Source organism: Adiantum capillus-veneris, chromosome 27 (assembly GCF_014529385.1).
Source record: "Adiantum capillus-veneris isolate H3 chromosome 27, ASM1452938v2, whole genome shotgun sequence".
Taxonomy (NCBI): domain Eukaryota; kingdom Viridiplantae; phylum Streptophyta; class Polypodiopsida; order Polypodiales; family Pteridaceae; genus Adiantum; species Adiantum capillus-veneris.
Window position 1 is genome coordinate 6,485,217 of NC_140957.1, and position 13,706 is coordinate 6,498,922.

Below are 13,706 nucleotides of genomic sequence, written 5' to 3' on the forward strand. Positions count from 1 at the left end.
GTTGCATTATAAGAAGTATACCCCATGGGATAGAAGAAGAATAGTGGAGCAACCCACCACTAGACAGGCCCAAAGGACCAAGGTCTTATAAGAGACCGGAGATAGGTTTAGCAAAACATGGGGAAGAACCAAAGCTTGCATATATTCCAAAGGATTTGTCCCCAAAAGAAGAAAAATTTCTCATTGGAACTCTAAAAGAATTTAGAGATTTCTTTGCATGGTCATAAAAAGATCTCATGGGTGTAGATCCTAACATTTGCCAGCATATAATACCTATGATAGATGATGTCAAACCAATCAGACAAAGACTCTATACCTACAATGACACCTTTGCCAAGAAAATCAAAGAGGAGATTTAAAAGTTCAAGGAAGATGAATTAGTCTATGAATTGGAATACACAGATTGGATATCTCCAATTGTGGTAGTACCAAACAAAAATGGAAAATTGAGAGTGTGTATGTGTCAATTTTAAGAAGGTGAAAAGTAGCAACCATCAGAGACAAGTATCCTCTTCCTATCACTGATCATGATTTCCTAAAAAGAGTGGCTAAAAATGAAGCCCATAGCTTATTAAATGGATTTTCAAGCTATAATCGATCGTCCATTGATCTAAAAGATCAACATGAAATGGCGTTTGCTATAAAATGGGACATATTTTCATATATATTCATGTCTTTTCATCCAACAAATTCTCCATTTATGTTTCAAAGGCTAATGAGTCATGCTTTCAAGGAAAATCTACATAACTTCCTAGAAGTTTACATATCATCTTATGTGTGCACTCATAAAAAAATATTGAATCATGTTGAGCATCTCAAAAAGTTCTTTGAGAAATTCTGCCCATATAGGAATTGTTTAAATTCGGAGACATGTGTATTCATGGTTAGGCAAGGAAAAATTCTCACATATAGTGTCCAAAAATGGGATTGCCTCAAACATGGAAAAATTTGTGATCAATGCAAAAATACCTAAACACACATTTATAACAAAAGTTCAAGCTTTCATGGGACACTCTTGATATTATTGGATTTTTATCTGCATACATGTCATGATTGTCAGAGAATCCACGGTGTTTACTTTCATTAAGAATTGAGTTTTGGTATCCAACGGCTATTTTGTGATTTTCTTCCTCAAGTTTTTTTCTTTCTTTTTGCGGTATCTTTGTTGACGTCTCCGATGTTGATTTGGAAACTCAAGAAATCTTTTTTCTCCTCCTCAGAGTAGAAATTTGGCCCTTACATGCTCTTTTTTTGAGTCTGATTCTTCCGTTGTAATTTTCTCTTCTTCCAACTTGTCCGTGGCATCATGGTAGTGATCCGAAAAGACCCGTTTCTCCTCAATCATCTCGATGAATACCATTTGGATAGGGACTATGTCATAGCCTTCTGCATCATAGAATTGTGTAGGTGTTGATTCATTAACACATACATCCATTGTGGTCAGGATCTGAGTCCATTCAAAGGGTTCGGACAAATGGTTAGGGAACAGTTTTGGTATATATTCTGCGTTATTTACCTCTATGTCTAGATCATAGTCTTCCCTTTGCAAAATCCCCAATTGAGAAGCCCCACACATCCAAATTGGAGTGTCTTTATGTATCCTTGAATGTAGTTTAGTCTCTGCAGAGGTCTCAGAGCCTAGCTCTTGTATTGGTGTCCTCAAGACATCCCTGTAGGAATGATCTTTCAAGTTTACTCGGGTGATTGCCCCTACTTGTTTTAGATAGAGATAATCATTGCCCCATTCTTGAACTAGTTGTATTTGTCTCATAAATGGTCTTCCCGATATGATTTCATAGTTGAGTTTATTTCCAAATTCTACAATGAAAAAAGTGTGTTGGTAGACAATTCCGCAAGAAGTGACTATCACATTCTCAAGTAAGCCCATTGGTTTCTCTATGTGTATATCTGCCAATTGCAGTTTCATTCTGGTTTTCCTAATTTCTGATTTTTCCCAAGCTTCCCAAATAGCTTTGGTTTCTATGGCAATGCATGCGCCACTATCTAAAATAACCATGGTAGTTATATCATTGTATTGTACTCGAAGGGTAGTGTTTCCCTCATTCCCTTCACAGTAGTCCCCTACTTTGTTTATAGATAAAGACCTGACAATTTTAGTATGTATGTCTTTGTTTTGCAAATTTTCCAAGTCCATTTGAGATGCTTCTTTTAGCCCCATCTTCCTCCATGGTGGTTCGTATATCTCCCCACAATTGTGGTTTTAATCTCAGTAGTTCTTCCAAGGTGATTGTGCATTGAATTGGTGTTGCCATAATGGATTGTAGATTAGCCACATCCAAGGTTTGTCTTGGAATTTCTAGTTTGGTTGTTTTGTAGATCACTGATTTCTCTTCATTCTCTTGTAAGTAGGATGGTAGCATCTGCAAAGTTCTAGCTTTCAAAAATCTTGATTGCTTGGATCCCCAATTTCCATATAATGATTTTTGTCCAGTTCCATGGGGAATCTATCAAACTAAACTTTCTCAATTGGAGCTGATTTCAAGGTTATACTCCCATATTTTTCTTCTCTAAATCTTTTCCATAGGTAGTTCGGCCAATCTCCTTCAACTATCGGCACCTCATCCCATCCTTCCTCACTATCAGGAACTTCCAATTTAGGTGATGGTGCTTTATCATTTGCCATGTTTCCCAACTTGTTTTTTTCTTGAAATTTTTCCTTCATGGTTTCAGTCTCATTTTCAACCATTTTTTCCACAACCTCTTGTGGATTCTATTTTTCCATTATGGTTTTGTGATTTGCACAAGGTTTCTATAAGCTTCTAGTCTAGCTACTTCCATATTTGGTGTTGGATAATTTTTCCATTGATTTTCCAAGGTTTGACCTGCTTTTAAACCCACAATAAGCCTCTACAGGTCGTGCATTCTTATCCCGTTTGGGACAATCATTCTTCCAATGATCATTTGCTCCATAGTCATGATAATTTCCAGTTTTTGGTTTGGGCATTGACTTTTGATCATTAGTGGTAGCACCCTGATTTTCAATAAAGTTAACATGTGTTGTTTCAGTAGGTGCTTGAAACATCGGCTCTATAGGGACTGGAGCAGGTTGGCTATACCACTCTTCTTCTATTCCCATTGTCCAAAGAGCCTATTTCAGGGTATTGAGTAACAGGTACCAGAGCTTGCTCATCCAACTATCCCTTAGGTAGCATATACTTGACCGATGCAACATTATTCGCAAGGAGTGGTGGCTATTGGGATTATACTGGCTGTGGTCTCTCTATATTCATTGGCGATCTCTGCATGGGTGCCACATCCATCTGTCCCTCAGGTAGCATATACTTGACCGGTAAAACATTATTCGCAGGGAGTGGTGGCTGTTCGACTTATACTAACTGTGGTCTCTCTATATTCATTGGTGATCTCTGCATGGGTGCCACATTTGTCGGGTAGCGATACAATGTGTTTTCCTTATGGACTCATTGGTACGTACTGAACATTACCATCGTATTTATGCTTGTAGTAACACTCATTTGTCTCATGATTTGTCCATTTTCCTTCAATGGCGTACCATTTTAATTGCCTTTGTGGTTTTCCTTGATTTGGTCCGTGCATTGGGCCTCTCAACAGCATCCTTTGCATGTTGATGATCATATCGTTCATGTGCTTCAACATGTCCTCTATAGAACTGGCAGGAGCCGCAATAGCTGGTTTGACTTTTGCTGGCACGGTTTTTGTTCGCTAGCTTTGTGCGTCTTTAGCTTTACTTTCCTCATTATAAATCTTGCAATTATCACTTAGGTCAATCATGTCTAGACTACATGCTTCTTCAACTCATATGTTTTTTGTTGTACAAGATAGCATGTAATTCCTTGTTTAATAGTCCTTCCAAAAATAATGAGACGATTCTTTTCTCGGCTGGAATTTCCAACTCTAGAAATCTGTCTATGTATTGCCTCATTCAACTCACACTATCTCTTATAGATTTGAACCATTGTATTGTGCTTTATCCCCATTTTGGAACAAGTAACAACAAATCTCATTGCCAAGGTTGGCAAGTCGGTTATTGATCCAGGTTGTATGGTTTGAAACCAAGTCAAAACTTTGCCTTCCAAGGTCATCCCAAACCCCTCAAATTGCGTATGGAAGTCGGTTATGCGCTCAGCTCTCAAAACCTTGTCTAAAGCTGGCCAAATGGTCATAAGAATCCCCCGATCTGCTATATTTTTTGACCCACTTTTGGAAATATACTGGTCTAACTCTACGATTGTGTTTTGCGCCTGCTCTTTTCCTTCTACCCAGTGTCTCTCCCATTAATCGCTCAAACCAGCTATTTGGTAATTTTGTTGGTACCATTGAGGTGACTACCCATTGTTGTGTTTCCTCATTGGTTGGCCAAGCTGTCATAAGATCTAGCATTAGGATCCACATCCCGATCAATTTCTTGTGCGGTTTCCATAATTACTTCATGGATTGAGTTTTGTTGGTACTTGGTTTGTTCAATCTCTTTTGGGGTCAGCATAACAAAGTTATTGTTGTAACAATCTCTAAAGAGATGAGTGGGAGTTTTGCTAACCCTTTTTCCTTGATCTTGAAGATGTACATAATTTTCAAGGGAGTTAGTTGTCCTAATCTGGCATAGGTGGTCCATACCAAATCCTTAATATTGTTTTCTTCCCAAACAATACATTAAAAGTCTTGAGTTATCAGTGGGGATGTGTTTTAATGGTTTAACATCTATTAACTCATACCCTTCTAACTCTAACACTGGAGGTCCCTCTTTTACAGTCTTATCGGGTATTAGAGTATCGACCTCCAATCCCCTTTTATCCCCACTGAATCAGGATCTTGTATCTTACGATACTGTACTCCATTTTGGTCTACATACAGGTCATCCTGTTTGTTTGCTCTCACCTCCTCTGTAAAATCGATAGCATGGTCATCTATTCGCACTGCAAACTCCTCATTGGGGTCCAAGTAAATATGGGCTTCATATTTGTTGATCTTGAAGAAAGTCAGGATATGATTGAATTTGAGTGAGGTTCCTATTCCTAATTGAGTAAAAAAGGAAGACATGTCCGAGCTTGAATCGGAGTAAGTGTCTGGCACTTCTTCCACAATAGTTTCTAATGGTCTCCCTTGGTTTACACTCTCCTCTGTGGACGCTCTATTCCTATTCTCTCCTAAGTCAATCAAGTCTCCCAAAAGTCTACTAGATCTTAGATTCATATATGGACTTATTCACTCAATTGAACTGATACTTCAAACCTGGAAATGTGGCCTTGATTGCAACCGCAATGTTTTTTCTTTTTCTCTCAATTCATTACCAAGTCGTGAGTCCCTACACATCAGTTCTCAAAACCGTATGTGATTCCACAATTTAACGTCAATTTGGTCAATAAGGAGTCAAAAAGATACAACATTTCCTTTCTCTATCCCTCAATAGATTCCTTGTCCTAAAAAGATGTGAATTTCATTCAGTCTCTCTTATTCACGTCGAAGATATTTGCACTCATAGATAGGATCAGATTCACCTTTCAACTCATAACTAGAGCCCTTATGGCCTGCCAAAGACAATCCTAATGTCAAATTTGCAAAACTACTTCCCTGGTGTGAGATTTATCTTCAGCGCGCCGAAGATAAATCTTCTTCTTTTCCACTTTTTCTTGCAATTTGTGGCTTGGGTTGGGTTCTTCAAGTGATTTCAAGCCTGTACCATGAATTTCACAAGGTTTTGACCCCTTACCAATGTTTTTAGCTCTTTTTGAGCCTGAAGGCACCTGGTTTCCCCAATTCCCTTGGTGTATTGATTTTTGCATAGCTCCAATTTTGATGAAACTTTTTTAGGAGCTATAATATGTCCCTTATAGACCTTGGGGATTGAAAACTGAGCAAAATATCCCTTCTAGTGAGATTTTTATCTTCAGCACGCCGAAGATAAATCTCTTCCAGATTTTAACTATTTTTATTGTTTTATTCACAGATTGATTTTCCCTCAAGTTTTACGATTTATCCACACACTGGTTTCAAGTTTTAATTTGATTTGGCTTTTCCTTGTGGCTTTTCTCTAAAGTCTACGGTTTTATCCAATTTTGGGCTTGACCAGGCCTTTCAGAGATCCACATGTTTCCAAAATCAATGGGGATAGTCTAAACAAGTTGGTCTACCACCTTGAAAGTTAAATTTCTCAGTTTTAGTCTCAAAAACCTCTTGTCTATCTTCGGCGCACCTAAGATAGATTTGTCAAAAAAATTTGTTTTCTTCAATGCACCTTTGACCAGATGCAATCCTGATGGTTTTCTACTTACCCTACTCCTACTGAACATGAAAAAAGAGTACAAAAAGTAAAAAATTCAACTTTCAATCTCAAATCCCTACTTTCTATCTAGGTAACATCCTTACCGATCACTAGCCAGTCTCAAGGATCCTATACCTAGTAGTCCTACTATACTAATGCTCTCGAGGTCCTTACCAAGTATCTCTACTCTCAAGCACCCCTCAGCCGTGATAAAGTAAAAAAATGTGTTACTCTAGCCAAAACTAGAGAAGTAATGGAAATTTCAAGTGAGTGTTTTGGGTTTTTCTCTAGTCTAGGTTGCCTCGTCCCGGACAACGGCGTCAAAATGTCAGTCGGCTGCTGCCAAATCTCACCATATCAATGCTAGAAAAGCGAGAACCACCGATATAAAATGTCAATCCATGGGACGTAGCTGACCCGACTAGTGCATGGAGGCTACAAGAGATAGCCAATCTCTCAAAAAACCCAAGTCTATGGTTGAGTTGCTGCAGCAACGCTTACTCTTTATTGTCCAATACTTAAGTCTTAAAGTTACAAAAAATGGCTTGTATACCTTAGCCAAGGTGTAAAAAAGGATTCCTTGCTAATTGGGGCTCGGTATAAGGTTAAGAGACTGCACAAAATTACAAACATGGAAGCCATTGGCCCCTTTAGACTCACTGATACCCAATAACATTACAACGGCTTTAGACTTGCGGGATTTTTTAATAATAAAATGAGTTTGATTACAATGATTAGGCTTGAAAAAAATGTGTGGAGTCCTGGTTGATGCTCTTGTTAGCTAAGCAGCTAACACATTATACATTTAAAGAGTTGTAAGGTGGAGCCAAAATAATGATGAGCTTTACATCAAAACTAAGTTTCCTTGAATGACCTATCTACAGAGTCGGAGCTTACAAGAAGGTGAGGCTTCAAATTAGTTGCATGCGTGGCTCAAACTTAAGTTCTAGCCTAGTTAGTCATATAGTTTTCCTTTAGGATAGAACATTAGTCTCAGTATAGGTGGCCATGGAGAGTATGCTATGACAATTGAGCCTTGATGGACATTCAAAATACAATGAGGTTTTTGTCTTAGTTGTTTATGTGTAAACCGAGTCTTGGTGATTAAGTCCTGGTGTTTTACGTGTTGTAATAGGACAATTTTACATGCATAAAGGTGCCAAGAAAGGGGTTAAGCAAAAGGGTTGGTGGAGGTGGATCCCACACTCAATGATCCTAAGAGATTTTAGCCAAGGGAAGTCAAAACTATGTCCAACTTATGAGTATTTTTTTCTCAAAAACTCTTAAAAACTAGTTCTAGACACCCCTTACTTCATCGAATTTTTTGACACCTTAAATGTTGGTTTTTTTAAAAAGTGTTCACAAAAGTGTAGAGCCGCTCTCAAGTTTCAATCTCATAAAAAACAGTTTTGCAATCGGACCCTATATGAAAGTTATGCTGATTTTCGTGAAAAGTATTCTTTTCCACTTTTTTCAACCATTATGAAAACCCATTAGTTTTGGTCCACACAAGTGCATTTGCTAATCTAACCTTGGTAGGTTTGGTGGGAAAAGCTATTAAAGCCTTTTTAATATTTTTCAAACCTTCTGTATTATAGTAGGTTTGGGTTTTTCTACAGACGATGATGAATTCAATGATGGCACGATATGTGAGGTTCTTTACTCCAGTGTCTCCCTCCCCTCTTTACATCTACTCGTGGCCCCACAAGGCTCTTTCTCACATGTCTACATTAATTCTCTCTCTCTCTCTCTCTCTCTCTCTCTCTCTCTCTCTCTCTCTCTCTCTCTCTCTCTCTCTCTCTCTCTCTCTTCTACATTAAAATAGGGTTTGGATTTTCCTGCAGAATGTGACAAAATTGACGACAATGTGACAGGCAAGGTTCTTCTCTCTCTCTCTCTCTCTCTCTCTCTCTCTCTCTCTCTCTCTCTCTCTCTCTCTCTCTCTCTCTCTCTCTCTCTCTCTCTCTCTCTCTCTCTCTCTCTCTCTGTGCGTGTGTGTGTGTGTGTGTGTGTGTGTGTGTGTGTGTGTGTGTGTGTCTTTCTATTTTTTATTGCAAGTGAAGATCAATTATAGCAGTGATTTCCAGATTTGAATTTTGAATTTCAAATTTGAAAGGCTTATCTAGGTGAACCTCTCTCTCTCTCTCTCTCTCTCTCTCTCTCTCTCTCTCTCTCTCTCTCTCTGTGTGTGTGTGTGTGTGTGTGTGTGTGTGTGTGTGTCTTTCTATTTTTTATTGCAAGTGAAGATCAATTATAGCAGTGATTTCCAGATTTGAATTTTGAATTTCAAATTTGAAAGGCTTATCTAGGTGAACCTCTCTCTCTCTCTCTCTCTCTCTCTCTCTCTCTCTCTCTCTCTCTCTCTCTCTCGTGTGTGTGTGAGATACCTTCTTCTAATCTTTGTGTGTAATTACCTAGCTCCTCTTAATCACTCCCTAATCTCTTCTAATTTCTTTGTGTAATCTTCCTTGCCTCCTCTTATTCACTCCCTAATCTCTTTTAATTTCTTTGTGTAATCTTCCTTGCCTCCTCTTAATCACTCCCTCCCCTCCTCTTAATCTCTCCTAAACTTGCACTAATCAAAATTTCATTCTCCTCTACTCTAATCTTTGAGATATTGTTCTATCTCCTTCTAATTACTTTGCCAATTTTAGGTGTATCCCTACTTGAGCTTCATTTAGAGCAACTAGTAATAGATTTTCGACACCATTATCTCCTTCTAATTACTTTGCCAATTTTACGAGTGTGTAACCTCTTCAATCTTGCAATATTTAATTCAAATTTATTATTTTTGGGGTCTTCACAAGTGGAGAGTCTTTAAGGTCAAGTGGTTAGCATCCTTTATTTGGGGTGTTTGGGCCCGTGCAAGTCCTGACTCCCAACATAAGCCCAAACGCAAGGCAATGCTAGCTGCAATTTTTTTTGCTGAATTATACATGCTCATTCAATGCTCACAAAATTCTCTCACCTTTATTTGGGGTGTTTGGCTCATGCAAGTCCTGACTCCCAATAGAAGCCCAATCGTGAGGCAAGGCTAGCTGTAGTTTTTTTTTTTGCAAAATTATACATGCTCATTCAATGCTCACAAAGTTCTCTCACCTGCATAATTTGTGGCACATTCAAGGTTGCCCACTTCAAGTCAAAAGTGGCAGGACTACTAGAAAGGGTACAACCATTGGCGTGCATCAAACTCAAGCATACATCATCTAAATCTACTAGCATTCAGGGAAATATTTGTTGTTTATGGCACTTGGCATGTGCAACCTCAGCACATTGATGAACCCATCCCAACAAGGAGCTCATTTTGTGGACCCATTTGCACTATACATTTGAGATGTTCACAACCCTTGCTTGCTTTCTTTGCCCACATATGCTTTGTCGGGTCCCACTCTGCTCCAATGAATGCCACACAGCCTATTGTCAATGCATTGCATGGCGTTCTTGTTGCTGTCGACTACGATCGACTAGTTGGTTGCACCCCAAAGGGCCATTCACACGATAAAACAACACACGGACAAGAGAAAGTGCTATAGGCTGTTTCTCACAGTCGGCTCCTCATGAAGGCCTCATGTTTCCAATAGCTTAAGTGCTATGTAGGCCTTTTTCACTCATTGAGGGGAGAATACCTCAAGGGATTTGACATTAACCCTCTTTCCATAGGCTTGTACATCGAGCTAAACACTTTAGACAACCAACCTTGGTCAACAAGCTCCATGAGCTGCTACATAAGCTCAAGTGCCCAAATCGATGTGTATGAAATACGCAACTTCAAGATTGTAAAAAATCACACAAAGCACCAAGCCATGCACAAAGTTTCTTTTTCATTTTGCACATTTATCTCTACATTTTCATTCACCTTTGCATTGGATCAAAGCACAAACACTTGGCTTCACAAAAGCAACTTTGTACAAGCATTAGGCACTGCTCGACATCGAGTAAGACCATCCTTACACACATTTGCACAAAAATCTATTTTGTATGCCATGCCAACATCGGCATCCACTTTGATTCTAGCAACACATTTGAAGGGGAGGAGCATCAACAATAATGACATTTTGTAGTCAACACCAGCAACAAAGCACAAACTTTTGAAGATATTCAGTAGGACTTCATTTGTGATCTCCAACATTGGAGAAAGCCCATTTTTATTTGACCTACCACCTAGTTGCTTACAATTCTCTAGGGGAGGTGCACACTTTAATCGTATACCCCGTTGACAATTCTTTGGGAAGGATGTTGTGACTTTTGGTCCTACACCTAGTTGAAAAATCTCTGGGAGGATAGCTTTGCAGTTTTATGGGTGCTACTATATCACACACGTGGAGGCTTGTTGGGGTGTGTGACACATCTGCACCACCACAAGTGAGGCCCCCCTCTACTTTGGGAGCCTACACAATTGACATCATTGATTAGGTCACCATATGCCCTCTCCTAACTCTATAAAGAATCCCAAATCTACACACTTTGTATCCACTTTTTTACCCTATGCACTAGCCATCACTTTGTACTCATTTTCATCCTAATCTACTTATGATTTGATACTTGTATTAGTGTCAATATCTCTCTAATCTCTTGTGTAATTAAAACTCTATTCATATCATGAATGGCTCACTCACATTTCTGCCATAATGTCGTTCCCATCAACTCTCTTTGATGTGATGGGACTTGATCATGTAGAAAGTGTCCTTGAAATTCTCAATACTCAACTTGAGTACTACTTCTACCATGCCAAAGCTAGGAATTGACATTTAAGAACTCGTGTACACTATTTCTTCTATCCAGAGATTTATTTTTTACGTAATACATAAATTTTTGTGTGATAACAATGATATATGTACATATTAACATCATCACAGTTAATATAATCACAAACAAGCCGGTTGAGGGAAACCTAGAAACCCACAAAAAGCACATCGGGCTTCTTTATTTTCCCTATGGGCCCACTTAGAAAATAAGGAAGTCTGACATGCCCACAATCAAATATATAAACAATGCCCAATCAGACCCGTTGGGTGTTATTTTGTGAGCCACACACACACACACACACACACACACACACACACACACACACACACACACACACACACACACACACACACACAGACGACGTCCTACACAAGTACGTTGAAAGGAGAGAGGGAGGAAGCACGTCGTGTGGGAGCGTGCTCTATGTCGTAGTGTGTGACAATAGCAGATTACCTAGCCACATGACTTGAGTGTGTGCGTTGTGTGTGCATTGTGTGGTAGCGTTACTTTTGTCATATTGTACGGTAGTAATAAGGTACCTTACCACACAATGTATGTGTGCGTAAACTATTCTATGGAATAGTGCTTACCATAGAGGCATCACCTCGGTTACGTGGGGAATATGATGTCCTTGTGGTAAGTATTGGCTCATTGTTTGGGTATTACGTCGGTAATACGATGATATCAGTATCCTTATGGTGCGTCAACTTCCCTTTTCCTTGCCAAAAAAACATGTGGGCATTGATTGATAACGCGGCCATACAATGCTTGTATGTAAACCATTATTGCTCTTTAGATTTGAGCATCACTTGGTCGGTAGCACGGCTATAGAGAGTCATTTGTTAGAAGTATTTTTTTGTATAAATGTGGTGTTCATGTCGTTAACCTAGCCATATGAATGCCATATAATTTGTATGTGCATATGCATTTCATGCTTTTTAAGTATTAAGTATATGAAATACTTGGTCGATAGCCCGATCGTGAAGAGTATTTCATATAAAAATGTTTGAACTATCTATAATTGTTATTTTTACGTGTTCTTTTCAAAAGTTATACTATCTAATCATATTAAAAAGAAAGTGTTATCCATCAATCATCATTGATTTTATGAAAATGCTACATGCACAAAAGTCATAAAAATTATTACTATATGATATCCCTTTTATACAACCTCAATAGTGTCTACACTAATGAATAACATCTTTACAAAAACAAATGCTAAAGTTTCAATGAAATTCATTAGTGTCTACACTAATGAATAACATCTTTGCAAAACCAAATGCTAAAGTTTCGGTGAAATTCATACTGTGTTGTTTCTCTATGTCTACAAATAGCTAATATACATTCAATTTAAAAAGGTATATGCACGCTTTTTGGATGTGAGATGTTCTATTTAATGTTTTTAGATGTAAATCGTTCTATTTAATTTATGAAATGGTTGTTAAAATTGCACCAAATCTTCATTTTAGTTGTGTGCTTTCACTCATAACTATGTTTTTTTCAGGAATTATACACTATTAATATTTTAATGAGCTAAACTAAGATTGGCAATATGTACATTTCAAATCTTGATGTGAGCCGTTATATTTAATTTATGAATTTTTTGATAAATAACAACCAAACTTTCATGCTTTTTCCACCTTCATAATACTAATTGGGGCCACTATATCATTTTAGTTACGGATTTCACCTTGTCACTGAAAATACAATGCACATCTCTTTTATTATAACGTGCAAAATGTGATCTCACGTCTTATGATCTATCACAATATTTTGAAATGTTTAGGGTTTTTAGTCTTACTGCTTCCCTATTAGTTAGACGTGGATATCTATTTTGATAATGTACCAACTCTTCACATTCAAAGCATCAAACATCTAAATGTGGTAAATTTTGTGCATGAGCAGCATAAGCTCTTTGTGGTTGTCTATCATTGAATCTCTAATTCTATTCTTCTTCTAATCCCTTCCTCCTTCATTAAAGGTCTGGCTCGTAGTAAGGCATCTTGTATAGTAGGTGGTGCATAACATCTAAGCCTTACAAACTTTGAGTAGTACTCTTCCAAGGATAAACTATATTGTTTTAAGCTAAAGAACTCATTCATCTTTATTGCTTGTAATCCCTTCCTCCTTCATTAAAGGTCTGACTCGTAGTAAGGCATCTTGTATAGTAGGTGGTGCATAACGTCTAAGCCTTACAAACTTTGAGTAGTACTCTTCCAAGGATAAACTATATTGTTTCAAGCCAAAGAACTCATTCATCTTTATTGCTTCATGGACAGGAGGTAAGTATCTTTCCTTCACTACTTGCTTAATTTCCCTCCAACTCTGGGAGTTTGTCAATATCCCCATGTCATGGCAATGTTGTTTCCACCATAATTTTTCTTCTCCCGAGAGATGAAACATCCCTAGCATCACTTGATTTATAGGTATGGTCCTTGCAATAGAGAAGTGATCATACATAGCTTCAATCCATACTTCCGCATCCTTCTCAATATCAACATCCTCTCCTTGAAAAGAAGGTGGTTGCATTTGTTTGAGCAATAGTTTCTTCTCGTGAATTTTTATATAGATAACATCGTTATGAGGGTTTTCCAAAATAGAAGGGATTTGAGGATTCCCTTGAGTGTATGCATGTATTAGCATCAATGTTTATAATAACTCAAAACACTAAGGTATTTGTCAAACTTAGACTTATCCAATC